We start from the raw sequence: 24,506 nt of genomic DNA, 5'->3' as shown, positions 1-24,506 counted from the left end.
AGGGGGTGAGATGTCAGACAAAGCTACATCCTGTGTGAAGTGGGAGAGGATGAGAGTCTCTCTGGCCTTCTGGGCTTGCTGGATCCTCGCTGCTGTCACCTCCGACTGGTCCTGCGGGTCCTCCTGGGGTTCGTCCTCCAGCCCCTCCTGATCTGGTGCCTCATCATCCTCCTCCTTGGCGGTGGCCGCATGATCCTCCCACTCCACCTCCAACACGTCGTCCTGCTGCTGTACCAAGTTGTGGAGGGCACACCAGACCACCAGGAAGCGGGTGACCCTCTGCGGCGTGTACTGGAGTGCACCACTAGAGCGGTCGAGCCATCAGAACTGCATTTTGAGGAATCCGATGCACCGCTCAATTATAGACCGGGTGGGTGCATGGACCTTCACATCAGTCACCAGCCTCCGTACTGGCGTCATTGGTCAGATCCTGTGCGCATACTGCTTATCCTCTCAGAGTCAACCGGTCTAACTGGGGTAGTCCTTAAAGAGGCCGGGGTTGTCCGACTGCCCCAGGATGTAGTTGTCGTGTACGCTCCCCGGGAAGCATGCACACATGTGCATGACCTTCATGTGCTGGCCGCACATGAGCTGGACGTTCAGGGCGTGGAACTCCTTCCTGTTGATGTACGGCACTCCCTGATGCATGGCGTGTGCAAGGAAACATGCGTGACATCTGTTAGCGTCTGGACCTGGGGCATCCTGTCGATGGCGGAGAAGCCCGCTGCCCAGACATCTTGGTGGACCTGGTCAATGTCAAAGTTTATATAGTTCGCTGCCCGGGCAAATAGGGCATCCATGACCTCATGGATGTATTTGTGGGCTGCAGCTTGTGAAATGTCGCACAAGTCCCCACTTGAGCCCTGGAATGAACCTGAGGAGTAAAAGTTCAGGGCTGTGGTGACCTTGATGGCCATCGGGAACGGGTATCTTCCTCCTCCATGTGGAGCCAGGTTCGCGAGGACATGGCACAGGTGCTCACCATCTCCTTGTTGAGGCGGAGCTTGCTTCAGCACGAGCTGTCCTCATCTGTTTGAAAGACCAGCGAAGCCTGTGCACCTTGGGCCATTACCGGTCTCCCCTGTGGATCCCTCCCTGGCCTGATGGGTGGCTGGGTCCTCCTGGGCCCTGAAAATGGGCCGCTGCCTCGAGCCTCTGTCGACATTCCTGTCACTGTCTTCTCTGATGTCTGGCCGCCTGGGATGACAACAGCACCGTGAGAGATGCCTCCACAGAGTCCAAGATATCATCCGTCCCGTGTAATATCTGTAAGGAATTGGAGAGGGTGTTAATCTGGTGACCAGCCCGGCACCCTCCATTCCCTTATGGTTCCCCTCCTCAATCCCTCCCATCTGACACACCTTGATCACCCCCTCCCCCCAGCCCCCGATTGATGCCTTCCCCCATGGTGGCTTTTCCCCCGCCCTGAGAACTGGGGAAACAACCCCAGTGCCTCTGCCCGGGGTCGAAGATGGCTACTCACCTGCTCGGATCCCCAAAGCAGCCATTCCGCCAGCTTCACATATTTAAAACGATGTACTGATTGCGGCCTGTGCGACCAGTGAGGCGTTTCAATCACGGGAGGCCAGCCGTTAGATAGGGGGTCGTTCCCGTTAATTTGGAGATTTGTTTTAAAAGATGATTATTGATTTCACAACACGCCATGGCAGGGTCCTGATTTTGCCAATGGGAGCTGGCCAGTTAGATTGCAAACCTAGCGGCGCCCTGCAAGGTTCCTGATTTTGGCCTCTCCCATGATCTAACGGCCTCATCGCGCTCTTGCTCAAGCGCAACACGGCGGTAAAATCGCAGCCTTAGTGATTTGTGTAAGAAAGAGTACAACTCTAATTGAATCAAGTTTAACAAAAGTGTTTGCGTGTATGGGGGTTTTGGTTTCTGTTCAAAATGTGTTTTTGTTGTGCTGAGAGAGAGTTTACAACTGGAAAAGTAAACATGAGCTTGGCGAAAGAATGAGGGCCCGTAAATTCCGCAGAGTTGCAATCGCAGTCTGATTGCCACTCTGGACGGACTTACCTTCATTGGGATTCCGAAGCCCCTGTCTCACCCAACCTTCCGATCTCAGGCTGGGTAAGACAGGAGCATCAAAGAATATCCGTGGCTGCATCGGTGTGAAGTAACTAGGGCACAGAGAAGTAAGAAATGCCCCCTTTGTATGTTACTAGCTGCCATAAAAGGAGGTGTTTAAAGGTACAATTCAAAGGTAAATGGTTCAGACAACAACGAGGGGACAGGAGAGTTCGTGTCAGATCTCAGAGAGGGAGGGAGGAGATGGGGCAAGTGGGACCAGAGAGAAGAGAGTGGGGTGGAGTGGGGGTCTCACCAGAGGTAGGGGGAGGGGGTGTCAGGTCGGACAGGAGAAGCGGGTGGCCAGGTCAGACCGGAGAGTGGGGGGGGTTTCAGTCTATCCGGAGGGCACGTGGGGCGGCGGCGAGGGTGGTCTGGTCAGACTGGAGTGAGGAAGTTGTCAGTCCGGAAGAGGGGGTGGGTTTGACCTGGAGCGGGGGAGTCATCGGATAAATGTCAGTCCTGAAAGGGGCAGGGATGTCAGTCTGGGGGTGGGAGGGATCATTCCGGGGAAGGGGGGGGGGAAATCGGACCAGGAGGAGGGTGTTCAATTCAGGAGGGGCGTTCAGTCCGGGAGGAGGGGAGGTCAGACTGAGAGAGAGGTGTCAATCTGGGGAGGCATCTGACTGGGAGAGGTTGGGATAGCACTGGAGAGGGGTGGGGTCAGTCCAGCAGAGGGGAGTCAGTCCATGAGGGAGTGGGTTCTTTTTGGGAGAGGAGATGGGAGGTGGAGTGTTCAATCCGGGCAGGGGAGGGGTGGCACCTTGTCACAATGGGAGGGAGGATGGGGCTGGACCAGGTCTCACTGGAGGGGAGGGGTGGGCTGCAGGTTGGTCGGGTCAGGTGATGGGTTGAATCGGGCTGGGGAGGTGTATGTGGGGGGTGTCCCCTGCGATTGAGGACTCTGGGTTTGTATTCGTTGGAGCTTAGAAGGATGAGGGAGGATCTTATCGAAACATTACAGGATACTGTGAGGCCTGGATAGAGTGGACGTGGAGAGGATGTTTCAATTGGTAGGAAAAACTAGAACCAAATGGCACAAACTTAGACTGAAGGGACGATCCTTTAAAACTGAGATGAGGAGGAATTTCTTCAGCCAGAGGATGGTGAATCTGTGGAACACTTTGCCGCAGAAGGTTGTGGAGGCCTAATTACTGAGTGTCTTTAAGACAGAAATAGATAGGTTCTTAATTAAGGAGTTATGGAGAGAAGACAGGAGAATGGGGATGAGAAAAATATCAGCCATTATTGAATGGCGGGGCAGACTCGATGGGCCGAGTGGCCTAATTCTGCTCATATGTCTTATGGTCTTATGCGAGGCTGCGTCGGGATTTTAAAAATATTTGCTCTGGAGTTAGAAGTGATTCTTTTCCTCTAACTGTTTCAAAGTAACTAGCATGGTAGAATTGGAAGCACCTTCCGAAGTAATGATTTAAATGGCTTCTGCCGGATGGTTCACAGCCCAGTGTAATTTCTAGAGGAAGTTAGCACCTCTGAGCAATTGCCATGTAAACCCTTACGTGGAACTTCCGAGAGGGATTCCCCAACACATCATTGGGGCATCCCCTAAGGGCGACGCTGGGGAACCAGGAAGGTATGGGTCGAGATGTTGTTTAGCAACAAGGGCCATTTTTAGAGAGAAGGCCTGTTGAGTTTTATTGTTTATCTGGATCAAGGCAGTTGGGAATAGGAAGCTAGAGAGGGATCATCTCTCCGCACTGCCAGAAGCAGAAAAACTATACAACGGAGTAATGGGCACAAAGGAAAGCCTCTAGAGAAGCTAAAGGAGAGTTAGTTTTAGAAACTAGGACCCAATTGAACGGCCTTGATTGTCCGATTCGGGACCCAACGACGCCGTTCAATCTCACGAGATTTGCAATCTAATGTGATCTCACAAGGTGTCACAATCTGGATCTCGCCGTCACTGGGGGGGATCGAGATTTGCATTTTTAAGTGAGCAGTTAGGCTCTCTCAGATATATCTCCATCGGAGTCTCCCAAGGCTGGGTATTGAATGCCCTGCCTGGGAGACATCGTAATGGCTCCATTTAGCACTTATCCACACAAACATGGACCAGGCATAATAGAAACTCGGGGTTCTCCCAGGCTATCAGAGGCCCCCGGGTGGTCAGGCACTGGGGAGGGTGGTACCCTGGCACACCTGCTGGGTGCCACTGCCATGATACCGGGTGGCACTGGCAGGGGCGCTGCCACAGTGTCAGGTTGGCAGTGCCATTGTGCTTGGGTGTCAGGTTGGCACTGCCAGAGATCAGGCCTGGGGGTGCCCTGCCCTTATGAGATGGGGTGATGGGGAGGGGTCTGGAGGTTGGGGTGTTGGGGAGGGGTCTGGAGGTGGCAGTGGGGTTGTATAGAGATCAAGTTGATCAGGGTGGCATTTTTAAATGCTCATCAGGAAATGAAGGTAAGTGCAGCCTTAGCAGAGCGTTCCTCGCTGAGGCCCCCCCAAAAAATCAGAATCCTGTTCGCTAGCGGGGTTCATCTTGGTGTTGCAGGTGGGGAGAAACACCCCGCTAAACGTGCCCAAAACCGGACTCTTTTTTTTCCCGTTAAATTGCACCCTCGATGTTTCCAGGAAGTTTGAAGTTAAGAAAAAAAAGATGAATTGGCATTGGAACAGATTACTGGTCACTGAAGCTAAAGACAGAGCTGAAAGTGCAGACCTGGGTGAAATTGGCCAGGAAAAGCCAGAATCTGAGGCAATCGTAAATTTAGTGTCCTTATTTCCAGCCTTTAAAAACAATGCTATTCAGTTGTGGACTGAGTACTGGAGCTTTATGTAGAGGTTTGAATGCACGTTGCAATTCAAGACAAAGGAATACTGAAAGGAGGGTTGGAAAAGGGTTGGACGTTGATCTTTGTAAAAACAGCTGAGAGAAAGTATTGTTTGAAAGGATAATTGTAAACCTGGAGGTGGATCCTTAATGAAAACAACTGAGGGAAAGAATTGATTGAAAGAAGACATTAAAGCATGTTTCTTTGAGAGTGGAGTTTAGAAGCACTCATGTGACAATCATTTGGGGGAAACTTGAGGAGAAATCCACAGAAGATCGATAGGATGGCATCAACCACTTGGCTTCAGAGTGGGCTGTTGTCTGACCACAGGTAGTCTGTTGCGTTACAGGGACTGTGTGTTGAGAACATTATAGCATAAGATATGTCATGTAGCCTGTGTTATCGTTGAAATCTGGGTACATTTGTGAAGATAAGGGGTGAGTGAAGGAATATTGTATTGTTGTCGAACTTTTCATGTTTAAGAATTTCCCCCCCCTGTTGTTAATAGCTAGTGGGCAGGAGTGGGCAGGAACATGTGTCGGCATGGGAATTGGGTGGAAGGGGGGGGGGGGTGCGAGGGCTAGAGGGCCAAATTCTCTTTATTACAACTTGGACAAAATCTCAAAGCACCAAAGTGCACGTTTTAAACAATCTGCTTCAGCAGACCCTGTCACTGTTTCTCGGGGGGCAGTGGTGGGAGAGGGGGCACTCCAGCATGTACCAGCTCCCTCAGAATTAAAATCTGGCCATTCAAGGTTGTTTCTCCCGAGGCAGATGCACCAAGCCAGGAACTCTGGCTACCTGCCTCAGGAGCACATTTCCATGCCAATGTCCCTTTACACAAATCTTATTCAATAATTAGATACGCTTTTTTTCAAAAAAGAGTAAAAAGAAATTGCAGCAAGCTGCAATCTCAAAGTCGGGTTGCAAGATAGTTGGTTATTGTTTTATTATGAGGTTGAATAGCTATTTGTTCCAGATTAGTGTTATCAGATTGAACGGTTCCATTCCTTGACGTTCAGTGAGTGATGGGATTCCCTCCACGTCCCCGTCCCCCCCACCCCCCCACCCCCCCAAGAGCATTTTCTTTGCAGAGTAATATGGACAGTTTGCCAGAAAGCAAAGCAGGAAATCAAGGAAAGCCTGTTGTAAATTTGAAGGGAAATTTGATGTTTGCTCTGCTGTAAAATAGATAATTATCCAATGATTATGGGTTTATATTTAATTAGAATGTGGTGTCTCATGCCTGTGCTGGAAGGGGCTAGTGTGACTGCACATTATATCAGTCACCACATTGTGCCAGGCGTTTTCAATCTGCTGCATTCAGAGCTGTTTTACCACAGGAGAATTTAGCCGTCATTCATTCACCAGTGGAAAGTTAGAATTTCTGATTTCCTTTCTCACTGTGTTTACTGTGCCTCCCCCGACCCGCACCCCACCTCACCTTAAATGTTTAAGGACTGTCTGTGATGGGAAGTTTAAAACATGTTCATTTTTTTCTGAAAAGCATGGAGGACGTCTGAAATGCTAACTGTTCACTATAAAACATAAATAGATTAATACTGTTATGGGTTAGGTTCACTGCAGAAAGATACAAAGTTTGTAAACTAGTAACAAAGTTTTGTTGGCACTAATTAAAATATGTGTAACCCTTTCCTGGTAACTTATTTTTGCTTGAAAGGGAGAATAACAAAATACTCCCAAGAAGCATCAAGTGTCAACAGTCAAAATATTCTTCGAAGGTACATGTCGCCAGACTGCCACAGAAAATATATCTGTATCTGCAGTACGGGTATTTCCCTTTTGAAACTATGGAACCAGAATGGTTGCAGAACTATTTTTTGCTCCACGTTGAAAGTTGAGTAATATCAACTCTATTTAAGGCCAGCTCATATCTCGCAGTGCTGTCAGTATAGTTAATAAGGCTGCAGATCCGGGAGGGCAGAACATGATAGTGGGAGAAGTCTTAGAGGGGAAACCTATGGTACTGGTGAACGTATATGCAACAAATTGGGACAATGTATCATTCATGAAAAGGTTGGTAGCAGTGGTGCCGGACCTGGACACACAGCAGCTAATTTTTTGGGGGGGGGTGATATGAATTATGTGCTAGACCTGAAGGTAGATCGACCTAGGCCGAGACTGCTGGCCCCGGTTGGGATGGCGAGAGTATTGTTCATGGAAGAGGTAGGAGGGGCAGACCTGTGGAGGTTAGCCTACCCAGGGGAGAGGGCATTCTTGTTTTTCTCCACGGTACAGAAAGTGTATTCGCGGATTGATTACTCCATTATAAATACAACCCTACTGGCTGGAGTTAGGGTGGCTGAATATTCAGTGGTAGTGATTTTGGATCATGCCCCACATTGGGTGCAGCTGGCGCTGGGAGTGGGCCAAGAGCGCCGCAAGGGTTGGCGGTTAGATGTTGGGTTGCTGTCGGATCTGGGGTTCTGTGGGAGGATTTTGAGGGCCATACAGGAATGAATTACGAATAATGACAATGGAGAATTCTCTCGATTTTATGGGAGGCACTGAAAGTGGTGATTAGGGGAGAGATTATAGCAATGAAAGTATATGCAGATGCGGAAACTAGGGAAGAGCGACAGAAATTGGTGGATAAGATTTTAAGCGTGGATCTTCAGAATGTGAGGGATGCGACCCCTGAATTGTTGATGTGCAGGAGGCAAACTGCAAATGCAGTTCGACCTGATGTCAATTGCCAAAGCGGTGCGGCAATTTAATCGAGGAAAAGCGGTAGTAAATGAATATGGGGAGAAGGTGAATCGGCCTTTGGCTTATCAATTAAGGTGACAGGAGGTGGATAGGGAGATTGTTCAGGTTGAGGACTGAGAGTGTGAGTTGGTCTCAGATCCGGAAAAGATGAATGGGATGTTCAAGGCTTTTTGTGAGAAGTTATATCGGTCGGACCCACCTAAAGATGGACGTGGGATAAAACCATAAGACCATAAGACATAGGAGCAGAATTAGACCATATGGCCCATCGGGTCTGCTCCGCCATTCAATCATGGCTGATAGTTTTCTCATCCCCATTTTACTGCCTTTTCCTATAACTCTTTAGTAATCAAGAATCTTTCTATCTCTGTCTTAAAGACACTCAGTGATTTGTCCTCCACAGCCTTTTGCGGCAAAGAGTTCCACAGATTCACCACCCTCTGGCTGAAGAAATTCATCCTCATCTCTGTTTTAAAGGATTGTCCCTTTAGCCTGAGATTGTGCCCTCTGGTGCTCGTTTTTCCTACAAGTGGAAACATCCTCTCCACGTCCACTCTATCCAGGCCTTGCAGTATCCTGTAAGTTTCAATAAGATCCCTCCTCATCCTTCTAAACTCCAATGAGTACAGACCCAGAGTCCTCAACCATTCCTCATACGACAAGCTCTTCATTCCAGAGCTCATTCTTGTGAACCTCCTCTGGACCCTTTCCAAGGCCAACGCATCCTTCCAAAACTGCTCACAATATTCCAAATGGGGTCTGACCAAAGCCTTACATAGCCTCAGATGTACATCCCTGCTCTTGATTTCTAGCCCACTCGACATGAATGCTAACATTGCATATGCCTTCCGAACTACTGACTGAACCTGCACGTTAACCTTAAGAGTATCTTGAACAAGGACTCCCAAGACCTTTTGTGCTTCTGATTTCTGAGCACTTCCCCATTTGGAAAATAGTCTATGCCTCCATTCCTCCTTCCATTGTGCACAACCTCACACTTTTCCACATTGTATTCTATCTGCCATTTTTTTGCCCACTCTCCCAGCCTGTCCAAGTCCTTCTTCCGCCCTCCTGCTTCCTCAATACTTCCTGTCCCTCTACATATCTTTGTATCAGCTATAAACTTAGCAACAGTGCCTTCAGTTTCTTCCTCCAAATTGTTAATGGCGGAGTTTCTGGGAGGTTTCCCAGAGTGGATGGTGGGTTGCGGCAGGAGCTGGAGCCCTTGCTTTGTTTACAGGAGTTTCAGGGTGCGTTGAACCCTGGAACTCCTGCAGATGCAATCAGGGAGGACACAGGGCTGGATGGGTTCCTGGTGGAATTCTATAAAAAGTTCATGGATCAGTTGGGCCCATTGTGTTTGAACATGTTTAAGGACACTTTTGAGTGTGGAGCTCTCCCGGGGGCATTGAGTCAAGCATTCATTTTGCTGCTTTTGAAGAAGGACAAAGGCCCCAAAGAGTGTGTGTCACACTGCCCGAACTCCCTGCTGAACGTAGATGCCAAATTGCTGGCCAAGGTGCTGGCTTTAAGACTGAAGTCGATCTTCCCTGAGTTGACCGGGGAAGATCAGACGGGGTTCATGAAAGGGTGGAGGCTGTTGGCGAATGTGCGTCAGTTGTTTAATGTGGTGCGATCAATCCAGCACCGGAGATGATTGTATCTCTGGACGTTCAACCAGGTGGAGTGGGGATACCTCTTTACAGTATTGGAGAAGGTTGAGCTGGTTCTGGGATTTGTGTCATGGGTGCAGCTGCTGTATGCGGCACCATTTGTGAGTGTTTACACTAATAATATGACCTCTTAGCCCTTTTGGTTACATCAGGACGCGAGGCAAGGATGTCCGCTGTTTCCTATGCTGTTTGTAATGGCAATTTGTCATAGCATTGAGGGCCTTGAAAGAATGGAATGGGATAGGTGGTGACGGGGGGGAGCACAGGGTATCGTTATATGCTGACGTTTTGCTGTTATACATAAGGATTCCGGACGCATTTATTGGGAACATCATGGCCGGGTCGGAGAATCCCCAGGGGGATTCACGGGCACCCGTGGGATTCCCGCCGCGCCAGTCAGGGGTTGCTGTAAGCGACCCCCCCTCCCAGCGATTTTCCGGCCCCCAATGGGCCAAGTGGCCGCCGAATTCAGCCGAGTCCCGCTGGCATGGGGTACTCCGGTCCCACACGGCGGGACCTGGAAGGTGAGTCTGCGGGGGCATTCCTGGAGGGGGGGGGGGATCTTGTAGCCACCTGGGTTGGCCACTTCCCGACTTAAAATGGAGAACCGCAAAGACTGAAGGGAAATTCAGCCAACACAGGCAAAATTGAGCAAGTGCTGAAATCATGTGTATCGAAACTTGCAAAAACCAGACAGCACTGAAACCAGCAGCCATCTACATAGTAATGAGCAATTCCAAGGCACAATTGCAACACTCAAGGTGAATAAATCCAAGCCAGACTCCTCGGCGCCAGCAGGAGCCACGACAAAGGAAGGCCAACGGACATTTAGGGACCGCCCAGTGATCAGGGAACAACTCCAGTATTGGAGAAATCAATCCAAATGATCGGAACGCTGTCCAATCATTTGGACCAGGTACGGGGTCCGCCCCGAAGGGCGGGAAGCCACTGGGGACTATAAAGTTAAGCCCCCAAGTTCAAATCGTCCTTCTTGGCAGGGTCACTCAACAACGCGAATCAACCCCTGAGAGTGAACTGCCCAAGCGGCCACGCCAACCAAGTAAGTCTCCAGTCAACGCTCGCTATGAGATAGGTGCTCCTAGCTACAAGTCCACACCAGCTTTTGAATCCTGCAGACTCAGGACCTGAACGAAAGGCCATTTGTTCCCCTGACCTGGTGGGCCAATTCCGAAGCTAAGTATAGGCCTTTTAGTGATAGAAATAGTCTAGAAAGTAGAGTTTAAGCATGAGTAGTGATTTACTGTGTATAATAAATGTGTTTTGATTTGAATCTTACTAATTGGTGTGTTGAGTTATTGATCATTACTTGAACTTGAACCTCATGGCGGTATCATAAAGATACCTGGCGACTCTAGAGCAAAGGTTAAACAAACAGAGCAAATTACGATTTAAGAACCAACCAAAAGTTAGCAACATATTACTGGCGATATCCTGACGGGACCCGACTTAGAAGTGGCTTAACCACTCTGGGAGAACCCAACATTTGTTTTAGAAATCCAATTGGGAACAGAAAACACCACAAGTGTTCAAGCAGTTCTGGTCAATCCTCGTAATTTGGAAGTGTGTTAATGCATGCGGAACTAACAATGTATAAGGTAAAACTGATAGATTTTTGTTGCGAAAAACTGTCGGGAGTTTGTATTCCGGAAAATAGCGAAAGCGGTACCCGTAATTACAGCACCGCCTTAGTACCCCTCGTTCCAAATTTTAAGAGAGTATTTAGAGAGGAAAGATGGCAATGCAGGCAATGCAACGCCTCATGAACCCTGAAGAATTCGTGGTCGCAACGACCAGCAGTAGAGTAGGTCAGTGACCCGTTTGGGAAGAGGAAATCAGGAAATATCTCAAAGGGAAGGGATGGCCTCTTTGGAGTGAGTTCTGTGACAATGAGGAAATAGGACCCGGGAGTATAGGACACACTTGGTGGGAGAATCTGTCAGAGATTCATAAGAAAAGCTTGGGAAAAGCTCGCAAGCTGATGGCAATCGTGTCCTGTCTGGCACAATTGCGAGGCACAGAGGCGGTCGTTCGGACGCTCCGGAAAGAGATAGGAGTACATCGAATGAGCAAGGTCGAAGTAAGTGAGGTTGAGAAAGAGAACATAGAGTTGAGAAGGAAGTTAGCAGCAAAGGACGGAGAGGTGGATGATGCCAAGTGGGCACACCAGTCTTGTGTGGCGCATTTAAGCAGCTTCCAGACACAGTACGAAAAGGCCTATCAGGACACGCAACGTGCAGTCCTGGTAAGAGAGGTAACAGAGAAACAGATAGAGGCATTGCAAAGGCAGTGTAGCGACCTGAAAGCAGCATTATGAGCACTCCATGCTACCACCACGGAGCACAGACAGAGCTTACTAGATCATGCGAAGTGCAGGAAGCAGATTGCAGAACTGCAGTCTTTGCTTTCAGTTCAGAATGGATTCCACAGCACCTTTGGATCCCAATTAGATACAGAAGACGGCCCGGATTGGGAAGAATTAAATGAGACCACGCATAGATATGTTCAGGGAACATGTGCGCAAGGAAAACCCCAGAAGAGAAAAGCGCCCCAACCCCCACAGAGCAGATAATTCAGGCACCAATGAATCCAGTAACCACCCACCGCACCGTCACATCGGACGGAGATACAGAATTTCTTTATATCACCCCCTTAACCGTGACCCAATTACGGGATGCGTGCGAGAAAATCACACCGTTCCTCCCCACCTCAGAGCCCCACCACTTTTTTTGCCAGAGTAAAGCAGCAGGCGACCATGTACGGCCTGGATGAGCGTGAGCACGTGAAGCTCACAGTTTTGAGTTTAGACCCTTCAGTCGTAGCAGCTCTTCCCGACCCACAGAATGTAGGAGGAGACACCCTTGCAGAGATGCATGCAGCGATCCTAGACATGATCGGCTGCAACAGAGGTGACCCAGTAGAAGGCCTGAATAAGTGTAGGCAGAAAAAGACGGAACACCCCACAGTGTTTGCTGGACGCCTGTGGATTCATTTTACAGCCGTTTTCTGTAATTTAGACCGCGCCCATTTGTCCCAAGATGGTATGGCCAAATGGACCCGCACCCTTATCTCCCATGACACAGAGGCAGGAAAAAAAGCCTGTACCAACTATGACCCCTCAGAAGAAGCGCATAATGAGAAATGGGTTTTAAAGAGATTGTCCCGCACCTGGGAGCAATATGTCCAAAACAAAGCCGCAGTTAGGAAACCCGAGGAACAGCAGGCAGGAGCAGACATCCAAATGGAGACAACACACCAGAACCCCGCATGGGTGAACGAAGGCAGGAACAGCCCCCTACAAAAACCACAGGAGTGTTACAACTGTGGACAGTTGGGACACTTTGCACGAGAATGCAATGCCCCACGAAAGCCACAGAGAGCCCAGCAGGCAGGCACTCTGAATAAGAATAGGACAGAGCCCATACATAGTGTGAGCACCCGTTCAGACCAGACAGACATGAACGGAACGGACTGATGGTGTTCGGGCTCCCCCAGTTGGGTCTGCGACACCCTTTGGGATAGGTCCGGACGACCGGTAGTTGCAGCAAAGATATGGGGACAGCCCATCGAATTTCTCTGGGACACAGGAGGGTCCCGCACCACAATACATTCCTCCACCATATTCCAGAAAGACACGTGGCCTGCTACAGCCACGATCACCCTCAGCGGCTTCACAGGCCACTCACAGCAGGGACACATCACAGCCCCTGTACCCATTCAGATTGGCAATATAACAACAAAGCACCACATAGTCTTAGTCGACCTACCCCACACAGCAGAACACATTTTGGGAATTGACTTTTCAACTCCCACCACCTTTCATTTGATCCGTTAAACCAGTGTGTTTGGAGAATGGCAAAATCTGCAAGAGTCCCCGCAACGCTCACAATAGGTGAATACGCAAACAAGATTAACACAGTCGGCGATTTCTGGTTTGACCCGACCACAATTAGCACAGACAAGCAGGTGAGGGCAGTTCTGCAGAAGCACAGGACAGCATTCGCGACCCACAAACACGACTGTGGCCGGATGACTGGTTCCGTTCAAATCACAGGACCCTGACCCTAGACCCCAAAAGTAATACGGATTTCCCCAAGAGGCAGAGGGAGAAATCGCAAAAGTTATCGACAGCTTATTAGAGCAGGGCGTACTCAGATCAGTAGCCTCCACTATTAATGCCACGATTTGGCCAGTGAGAAAGCCCGATGGATCATGGCGACTGACCATCGATTACCGGGAAATCAACAAAGTCATACCCCACAGCAGCCCCCACGGTAGCCACAAGTCCCAAGACCATGCTCAAACAGGGACTCAACTCACGATATTTTATGCTTTTGGACATCAGTAACGGATTCTGGTCCATTCCATTGGCAAAGGCGTGCCAATACAAATTTGCCTTCACTTTTAAAGGTCAGCAGTACACGTGGACATGCCTTCCAGAAGGATTCCACAACTCCCCCTCCATTTTTCACCGACAGCTGGCAAATGGATTATCAACATTTTCTCGCCCCGAATGTCTGGTCCAGTATGTGGACGACCTATTACTGCAGACAGACACCAAGGCAGAGCACATCGAGCTTCTGTCCGAACTCCTGGAACTCCTGCAGAAAATTGGTTGCAAAGTAAACTCCCGAAAGGCCCAGATTTTGGAAAACAAAGTGATATATTTGGGTACGATTATCACGCACGGCAAACTCGAGATCGAGCACAAAAGAATTGACTCGATTGCCAAATTGCCCCTTCCCCAGAATGTTTCAGCCCTCCGGTCGTTTTTAGGACTGGCTGGCTACTGCCGAAACCATATTGATGGTTTCGCCAGCAAGGCAGCACCCCTCTCGGAACTCCTAAAGAAAGGAGCCCCTTGGGAATGAGTCCGCAGCATACGGATGCTGTGAATGCTTTGAAAAGAGCCCTCATTGCAGCCCCTGCACTATAAGTTCCAGATCCGCTTTCCCCCTACGCTATAGAGATAGCTAGCACCGACCGCACCCTTTCAGCCGTGCTCCTCCAGGAATGGCATGAACAGTTAAGGCCCGTGGCTTACGCCTCCAGATGTTTAGATCCTGTGGAGCAGGGATTTTCGGCCTCTGAAAGGCACCTGCTCGCAGTTTTCTGGGCAATTCAGGATTTTTCCTGCATAACCGGACTAAACCCCATCACAATCCTCACGGAACACACCCCCACCCAATTTTTACTAGACGGACGACTCAAGGCCTGTACAGTTAGCCAAATTAGAGCAGCTAGATGGACCCTTCTTTTGCAGGGACGGGACATCACCGTTAAAAGAACCAAGACCCACACTTTCTTAGCCGATAACCTTCAGTACCCAGGCACGCCCCACGAATGTGAAATCATCTCACCACACCACAACACAGGCCCCTTTATCGCCAAAACACCCCCCAGAAAGATAGGTAGTTCACCCCAGAGCCCCCAGCACACAGACACGTGCACACCTTTAAGGATTTATGTGGATGGTTCTTCCACAGTATTAGAAGGGAAGCGCATTACAGGATGCGGCATATATGCCGAGGAAGCACAGGGTCGTGCCCTAGAAGAGATCTCCTTAAAGCTACCAGGCCACTTAGGCGCGCAGGCGGCAGAACTAGCAGCCGTTGCGTATAGCATAGATCACCCAGATTCCTTCCCCAGCCCAGCAGACATATACTCGGACAGCCTCTATATCTGCAACAGCCTTACAGAATTCCTACCCCTGTGGAAAGCAAGAGGGTTTGTTTCTGCAGACGGAAAACCCCTCCCTTCAGCCCCATTGCTCCGCCACATTTTAGAGAAAGCACAGGACAGGACCTTTGGTATTGTTAAAGTTCGCAGTCACCACCATTCCTCCCCACCTGGAAATGTAAAAGCTGACGCACTGGATAAAGCAGGTTCCAGGCATGGATATTTTTGGACACCCCCCGAAAGCGCACCAGTGAATGCAGTTCCGGTCTCGCAGACTAATATCGAGGATTTAGTGTAGGCCCAGAAGCAGGATAGCAATCTCAGGGAGATTTTGAAAGGAAAATTTACGGCACCTTACGTTAGATTTAAAAATGCACTAACCACACATGACGGTGTGGTCCTAAAAGACACCCTTTATGTGGTTCCTGAACAGGACAGGAATCAACTTATTTGTTTATTCCATGACAGTCATGGACATCAGGGAATTGATCCCACTACAGCCCACCTCAGGCAGCTCTGTTGGTGGCCAAGTTTCAAAGAAGATATAACCCACTATGTTGAGAATTGCCTTATCTGTGCCCAGAACAATCCGGACAGATACGCAAAGAAGGCTCAGCTTAGTCACACCCGCCCCGTTAATGGCCCCTGGACTAACTTCCAGATCGATTTTATAGGACCATTGCCCCCTTGCAGGAATGGTTACAAGTACGTATTAGTCGTCATAGTCACTTTTACGAAATGGGTAGAGGCATTCCCATCCAGAACGAACACGGCAAAGACCACAGCCAAGATCTTAACCCACCACATCTTTACGAGATGGGGACTCCCCCGCAGCATTGAATCCAACCAAGGTTCCCATTTTACGGGACGTGTCATGAAGAACGTCCTCACGATATTTGGCATTTACCCAAAAATTCCACATCGCATACTACCCCCAGTCGAGTGGTATCGTGGAGCGCATGAATCGGACCCTAAAATCCACCCTCAGAAAAATGGTCCAACCAAACAAAACCACTTGGGATTCAGTCCTCCCTTTTGCACTGATGTTTTTGAGAAATACTATCTCAACTTCCACAGGTTACACCCCACACACAATCATGACCGGACGCCCCATGAAAGGCACAGAATTTTTATTAGGATTGGACTTGACCAGCCCCGAAGTGATGGCCCTCCCACACAAGAACGCAGTCAAACAGTTAGTGGAGAATGTGAAAACGGCTCAGCTAGCAGCCGTAGTAAGATTAGGCACAAGGAAGAAACAGAGCAAGGCCTGTTTCGACAAGCCAGTGCATACGACTGAGTTTGAGGTAGGACAGCAGGTCATGCTCTCAATTTACGACCCCAGCAGATTCCTGTCACCAAAGTATTTGGGTCCGTACTCCATTGCGGACAAAGTAAGCCCCTCAGTGTATAAAATTAAGTACCCCAATGGAAAGACTGCGTGGTTCCATGTTAACCAGCTTAAGGCATATGGCCCACAGTCCAATCACGCACATCACGTCATGCTCGACGCAGCAGACCACACCCTGCCCACAGCCAACCTATCCCTACCCTCCCCAACACGCCCACCACATCCACGGACTCGCCCTCGACTCCACCCCCGACCTCTAGACTCCACCCCGGAATGCCCACAGACAGCAGCAGCAGCGACAGCGACTGTGACTCAGACAATAGCCACAGCACGCCTCCCTACTATCCCCATGCAAGAGGACCCACACCCAGCGAATCTGACCGCGATTCGAGTGATCCCTTCCTCATCACTTTCCTCAACAAACCCCACCAAAGACCACCGCCCTACAATGACAATTCCGTCCCCACAGAACTAGCCACCACCTTTTGGCACCGCGATAACTCATACAGGCTCGTCCGGAACGACGAGATGGACCCCAAATCGCACCATGCAGCCCTATCAGCCCCTATACATTCGAGAGTATGGCATCCGGGAGAAGATGACGACTTTGAGTCTGACTCCCAAAGCGAGAACCCCTTTGCAACCCTCTTCGCAACTGATAACTGAGGTGTCCAGATGATGTTTTAAAAGGAACTGCTTGGGAGAAACGGTGTTCTTTCTGATGGAACCTGCAGCATGTTGTTTAATGTTGTTTGTTACTGTTATTGTTATGTATTGTATGTAAGATCAGAAATTTTTTCCACGGCCCCACGCCATATTTGTCGGTCGAAACCTATAAGAACTTGCCAGCACGCTTATCGGCAGAAACCGCTGAGAGCTTGCCAGACCCCCGTTCATAACTGCTCTTCTGGTTCGAGGTTGAACCAATACGGCAACCCCCCACGATGACTACATTGCTTGCCCATTCTTGCCGGTTGCTCAGGCAGTGGAGAAATGGCATTGGTCTCCACCCTGCCTGAGGACCCCCATCTGGTCAGCTACGTTCGGGTAGAGCACATACGCCATTGATTACCGTCCTACCTGGGGATCCCATCCAATTCTTACCCGTCGCGGCCCATACGCACCTCATTCCGGCACTCTTGGTTCAAAAAGTTTTGTTTTGTTTTCCGGCAACCCTTAGGTCGCCATCCCTATGCTATATTTACATCCTCAAACATTTGGATGGTAAATTGCACAGCCTGCGAGACGGCTCGCACTGTTTCAGTATTTTTAAGTGTGTCTTGTCCTGAATATTCGGTTTAAAAAAAAAATGAGGGAGTCACACATGGTGACAAATTGTAAAGGGACAATTGGCACTAAAGGACAGACATACTAACGCACGAGATATTAACCAAGATAGTAACAGACACTATGCTTGATCCATAGAACCCCAGAAGCTCTAGGAAAAGATACGAAACAGAAAGGAAGAGACAAAAAGAGACAGGAGAAGAACAATGAGGACATCCTCCGTGTTGATCACCACCATTATGATGTGTATTCGGTTGCGCACGAACGCGAACCCCCTGACCCCAACCCACCCCCCCTCACCCCCCCCGGCCATTAATGATTCACTTTCCCAGAGCACCCAGAGCCCAGTAACAGGCAACACCACACTATCATGGTGTGATAAGCTCATAACATTGTCCGCCCTTTCCTACGTAGGCGAATCCCTATTAGTGTTGGCGATACTCTGCAGCATCGTGCAGACTATCCGCATGAGGAAATGGCGAAGGAGAGCCTACCGCTCTCACACCCCGGTATACAGAATGAGATCCCCTATTTTCGGTTTTCACCAGGCCTCCGAACCCCTTGATCAACAATAAAGACCATTTGTGTTGCATCTTTTGTAAATAAAGAAATGGAAATATTGTACACCCCTGTGCTTGACTGCCAAGCCAGGAAAAATGTAAATGCTGCTATTATTTTGTATTGTTTAGGAAGTTAATATGACTGAATGTTTAGTGAGTGTAGTTTATTGAGGACGGTTAGAGGTACCGTTTTTTAAATTTTGTAATGCATGTTCCTGTTTTGACATAGCGCCACTCAGAATGTTAGTTAAAAATTTTCATTGCATAGTTATGGTCAGTGTAGAGGCCATGGAAAAGTGCTCGCCGGGTCAGGGAATGAAGACAATGCAGTTATGTGATCCTTCACGCTTGGCGTCAGGGATCACAAGGAGGGAGTGTAGCCACCTGGGTTGGCCACTTCCCGACTTAAAATGGAGAACCGCAAAGACTGAAGGGAAATTCAGCCAACACAGGCAAAATTGAGCAAGTGCTGAAATCATGCGTATTGAAACTTGCAAAGACCAGACAGCACTGAAACCAGCAGCTATCTGCATAGTAATGAGCAATTCCAAGGCACAATTCCAACACTCAAGGTGAATGAAGCCAAGCCAGACTCCTCGGTGCCAGCAGGAGCCAAGACAATGGAAGGCCAACGGACATTTAGGGACCGCCCAGTGATCAAGGAACAATTCCAGTATTGGAGAAATCGATCCAAATGATCGGAACGCAGTCCAATAATTTGGAACCAAGTATGTGGTCCACCCCAAAGGGCGGGAAGCCCCTGGGGACTATAAAGTAAAGCCCCCAAGTTCAAATCGTCCCTCTTGGCAGGGTCACTCAACAACGCGAATCAACCCCTGAGAGTGAACTGCCCAAGCGGCCACGCCAACCAAGTAAGTCTCCAGTCAACGCTCGCTATGAGATAGGCGCTCCTAGCTACAAGTCCATACCAGCTTTTGAATCCTGCAGACTCAGGACCTGAACGAAAGGCCATTTGTTCCCCTGACCTGGTGGGCCAATTCCGAAGCTAAGTATAGGCCTTTTAGTGATAGGAATAGTCTAGAAAGTAGAGTTTAAGCATGAGTAGTGATTTACTGTGTATAATAAATGTGTTTTGATTTGAATCTTACTAATTGGTGTGTTGAGTTATTGATCATTACTTGAACTTGAACCTCGTGGCGGTATCATAAAGATACCTGGCGACTCTATAGCAAAAGTTAAACAAACAGAGCAAATTATGATTTAAGAGCCAACCAAAAGTTAGCAACAATCTGACCCTGGGGGGTCCCCCACGGGGCCTTCCGATCGGCGGGCGGGCTGGCTCCGTGGGACCTAAGTTCCTCCGCACGGGGCCCCTGTAGGGCTCTGCCATATTTCTTTGGGGCCAGCACGGAGAAGAAAAGCCCCGCGCATGCGCAGATCTACAGAGGTGAGATAGTCTCCCACTATTACTGGCGAGTTGAGTTCAATCGCTTGGAATGAATATATTGCCTAGTTTCCTATTCCTGTTCCACTGCCTCCCAGTATTTCCCAGAGGGGCCCTCTGGGTAAGGATGGAATCAGAGTCAGTTAGGGAGATGAGCTTGGAGGCGCTGGTAACGGCGCCACTCCCAGTAGTGCCGATGAAATATTCAACATATTCTGTGGTGGTGGCCACCCTAACAATTTGGAGGCAATTCGCCATAATTTTGAATTGGGGACAACATCATGGCTGGTTCCCATCTGTGCCAATCACTTATTTGAATTGACAAGGCTGGATGCCATATTTAGTGTTTGGCAAGAGAAAGAGTTGGAGTAGGTGGGAGATCTATTTTTGGAGGGGCGGTTCGCTAGCTTGGAGGAGTTAAATGGGGAATATAGGCTTTTGGACGCAGGCGGATTTCGATATCTTCAGGTGTGGAGCTGGGTTAACCAGTTTTTTCCGGCCTTTCCGGTTGTTCAGCCGTCTACCTTGTTTGAGCGGATTGTATCCTGCGCAGGTTTGGTGGAGGGTAGTATGTCCGGGATGTACCAGCGTACAGCAGGGGAGGAGTTGGGTTCGATTGAGGGGACGAAGGCAAAATGGATGGAGGAGTTTGGGCCGATACTAGGGGAAGGGGTATGGTGTGAGGCATTGAGGAGGGTGATTGTGGTATTGTCTTGCGCAAGGCTGAGCCTCATTCAGCTAAAGGTAGTTTTTCGAGCTCACCTCACTAACACGAGGGTGAGCCATTTTTTTGAAGAGGTTCAAATGTTGTTCAAGAGGGACCTCACATCACATTCACATGTTCTGGTCATGCCCCAGGTTGGTGGAGTTTTGGATCCTTTTTTGACAGCACGTCGGCCATCCTCAATGTGGAGGTGAAACCCTGCCCACTAGTGGTGATTTCTGGGGTCTCCAAAGTGCCGGAACTGCAGATGGGTGCAGGGGCTGATGTCCTGGCCTTTGCTTTGTTCGTGGCTTGGAGGAGTATCTTATTGGGCTGAAGGATGGTGGCACCACCGAAGGCTTCATCATGGCTAGGTGATTTGATGGAGTTTGTGTGTCTCAAGAAGGTCAGGTACATCTTGAGAGGGTTGATTGAGGGGTTTTATCAAAGATGGCGACCGTTAATAGTATATTTCAAAGATTTGGTCACTGCTGCAGTTTAAGGTGTGAGGGGGACTTACTTGTTTATGGGGGTGGGGGGGGGGCAGCCTGGGTGGGGCAGGGGGAGGTGGGTGGAGGTGAGAGTCTTTGTAAAAAGTATTTATTGATGGAATCTTGTTAAAGAATCTTTGTTATGGCTCATGTCTTTTGTATTTTGTATGAAAGGTTACAAATTTAATAAAAAATCATTTCTAAAAAAAAGAAGGCTGCAGATTTGAGATTAACATCAGAATGGGGAAGTTGGAAAAAATCTTTCACACAGAGGATTATTGGAACATGCAACATTTTACCACAAGTGGTGATTGAGGCAGAGACTATTGTGCAGCATATCGGTGTGAGCTGAAACATATTTATGCTTCAGATGCCGAGGCTTCTTTTGATCACTTCCCGAACGTTAGCCTACATCCACTAATGCAGGACCACTGTGCTGGAAGTACACAGTGCACAAGAATGCAAGCCTCAAAAAATCCCAGTACAAGGAATGAGCCCAAGGCTCATTAAAGTTTCAGATATAATAGGGATAAATGGAATGCCCCATAATATTGCTGCAACACTTGAAAATTGCTCCTGTCTTTCAGTGCTTATTTAAACAGGTGCTTCAAGGAAATTAGAGAATAACGTTTACTTTCTAGATGATTCTCTCAAACCCTTTCTTGCTGGTTTTGCTGCAGCTTCATTCACTAATCCAAGCTAGGGCCATTCTTTCCATAACCACTTCAATCCCACTAAGAGACAGTGTTGGAGATTCCTGAACAAAATGATGATTTGATATTTGACAGCTTGGTGCAACATCATGCCCGTTTATCATAGATTATCATAGAATTTACAGTGCAGAAGGAGGCCATTCGGCCCATCGAGTCTGCATCGGCCCTTCAAAAGTGCACCCTACCCAAACCCACACCTTCACCCTATCCCCGTAACCCCACCTAATCTTTTTATTTGGAAACTAAGGGCAATTTAGCATGGCCAATCCACCTAACCTGAACATCTTTGGACTGTGGGAGGAAACCGGAGTACCCGGAGGAAACCTACACAGATACGGGGACAACGTGCAGACTCCGCACATATAGTGACCCAAGCCGGGAATCAAACCTGGGACCCTGGAGCTGTGAAGCAACGGTGCTAACCACTGTGCTACCGGCCGCCCATCAATTTGTAACAATGTTCAAAATAGAATTTGATAGCGAATCAGAGCATGTCGAATGACTAATGCAGCACAAGTGAAATAATAAGAATCTTTTATTGTTGTCACAAGTATGTTTACATTAACACTTAAATGAGGTTACTGTGAAAATGTGAATGATCATTTTCTCATCGACATTTTGGACTTAAACTGTTTTGGGGTTGCCTTTTGCTAGTTTTCAATCTGGTCATGTATGGTGAGATTTATAGGGAACAGTGGAAATCAATCTCTTTACTTCACTGCCTTTCTCTTTTATTTGTCCAATAAGTGCCATGGCTATGATTCATCGGTCCACTAGTATCTAATTCAAATGGCAAATCTTCAAGTACAGGCCCTATCAATTATAATCCGCAGGCCACTACAACCCATCCGCCAGCTTCAACACCCACTCCCTCCACCACCAATGCACAGCAGCAGCAGTATGTACTATCTCTAAGATGCACAACAGCAACTCATCAAGGCTCCTTAGACAGCATCTTCCAAACCCATAACCTCAATTCTCTGGAAGGGAAGGGCAGTGGGAACACCACTACCTACAAGTTCCCCTCCGAGACACACAGCATCCTGATTTTTTGGAACTCGGTCACTGTTCCTTCATTGTCGCTGGGTCAAAATCCAGAACTCCCCCCCCCCCCCCACCTCCCAACAATACTGTGGATGTACGTACACCATATGGACTGCAATAGTTTAAGAAGACAACTCACAACAACTTTCTCAAAGCCAATTATGGTTTTGCCAAGTTTTTCATAATAAATAGTAATAATCCTAACCCAGCAAAATAGAGTGAACATTAACATAGTGTAAAAAGAGAATATACAATAGCAATTGACTAGACGTGACCCCACGCGCCTCAGTCTTCCCATACCCTTCCAACGGAGCACTCACCCCCACTCCCCTACGGGTCGCTGCTGCTGACGTTTTAATTTTCCCTGAGAAGCCATTGGACGGTATTATGCCCCCGCTCAACAGCAGCAGCTCTTTACACTTGGCAAAATTATTTACACACATAAGTAGGCATCTGTTCGTGGTGTTGTCGTCCCTTGCTTCTCCCAGACGGAGTTCGCTGCCGTTGTCCTCTCGTTCCGCTTCTGCGCACTTCCGCTTCTGCGGCCCTCACGTCTTCCCCGTTTTCTCTGTTCCTGTGCACGTTAAGTTTGTTAACGTTTCCCTGCCTCCCCCTCCCCCTCCCTGGCTCTCCTCTATTGTTCCGTCTCTTCCCTCTACCCCCCCCACCCCTCTCCCAGTCTATCTCTCCCTCTCATGCTTTGGCTACTCTCCCCTGTTTCTTGGCTACCTGGCTATTCTTCTGCTTGTTTGTTGGCCACAAACAGGTCCCGGAACAATTGGGTGAATGGCTCCCACGTTCTGTGGAAGCCGTTGTCTGACCCTCCGATGGTGAATTTGATTTTCTCCATTTGGAGAGATTCCGAGAGGTCGGACAGCCAGTCTGCAGCTTTGGGTGGTGCTGCTGACCGCCAGCCGAACAGGATTCTACGGCGGGCGATCAGGGAGGCAAAGGCAAGGGCGTCCACCCTCCTCCCCAGGAATAGATCTGGCTGGTCTGAAACCCCGAAGACCGCCACTTTCGGGCATGGCTCCACCCTCACCCCCACCACCTTGGACATTGCCTCAAAGAAGGCTGTCCAGTACTCCACAAGTCTGGGGCAGGATCAGAATATGTGGGCGTGGTTGGCTGGGCCTCCTTGGCACCACTCATATCTGTCCTCCACCTCCGGGAAGAACCTACTCATACGGGCTCGATAAGTGGGCTCTATTTACCACTTTTAGTTGCGTCAGGCTGAGCCTTGCGCACGTGGAGGTGGAGTTGACCCTATGCAGTGCTTCGCTCCAGAGTCCCCACCCTATTTCAATCCCCAGGTCCTCCTCCCACTTCATTCTTGTTGCGTCCAGTATGGTGTCGGCCCTTTCTACCAGTCGGTCATACATGTCACTACAGTTTCCTTTATCTAGGACGCTTGCGTCCAGTAACTCTTCCAGTAGTGTCTGTCGTGGTGGTTGTGGGTATGTCCCTGTCTCCTTTCATAGGAAGTTTTTTAGTTGCAGGTACCTAAGCTCGTTCCCCCTGACTAGCTGGAATTTCTCTGTCAGTTCGCCCAGTGTTGCGATCCTGCCATCTGTGTATATGTCCCTGACTGTCAGTGTCCTTCTGTCCTGTCCCTACCTTTTGAAGGTGGCGTCAGTCAGCGCTGGCGTGAACCTATGGAATTGCAGATGGGAGCTTTAGGTAAAGGAGAGAAGGGAGGGGAGAAGAAAAAGGGAAAGGGGGGGAAAGGAAAGGAATAAGAAGGGGGGAGGGAAAAAAAAGGGGGAAAAAATGCCAGAAGGGAGCCAAAGCAGAGGGAGAAGGGGCACCAAAGGCAGATGGGGCAATGGATGAGCCAATCAGCGAGCAAAGCGGCAGAACAGAAGTATCGCCGCATCAAAAAGAGCTGGGCAGACAGGTGTAGTCTCCCCCGGGGCCAGGGGGGAGCTGGAACTGGAAGGCAGCCTTTGCCGATGGGGTGATGGAACATCAGCAG

At 49.1% G+C, this 24,506-nt stretch overlaps 1 long non-coding RNA gene across 2 annotated transcripts in view; it reads left to right on the top strand.

The window, feature by feature from the left end:
- The window catches only part of LOC140425192 (uncharacterized), a 97,926-nt gene that overhangs the window by 13,109 nt on the left and 60,311 nt on the right, over positions 1–24,506 (top strand). The window lies entirely within an intron of this gene.

This window comes from Scyliorhinus torazame, chromosome 6 (genome assembly GCF_047496885.1).
Source record: "Scyliorhinus torazame isolate Kashiwa2021f chromosome 6, sScyTor2.1, whole genome shotgun sequence".
In the NCBI taxonomy this organism is placed as follows: domain Eukaryota; kingdom Metazoa; phylum Chordata; class Chondrichthyes; order Carcharhiniformes; family Scyliorhinidae; genus Scyliorhinus; species Scyliorhinus torazame.
This window is presented reverse-complemented; position numbering and strand designations above follow the sequence as displayed.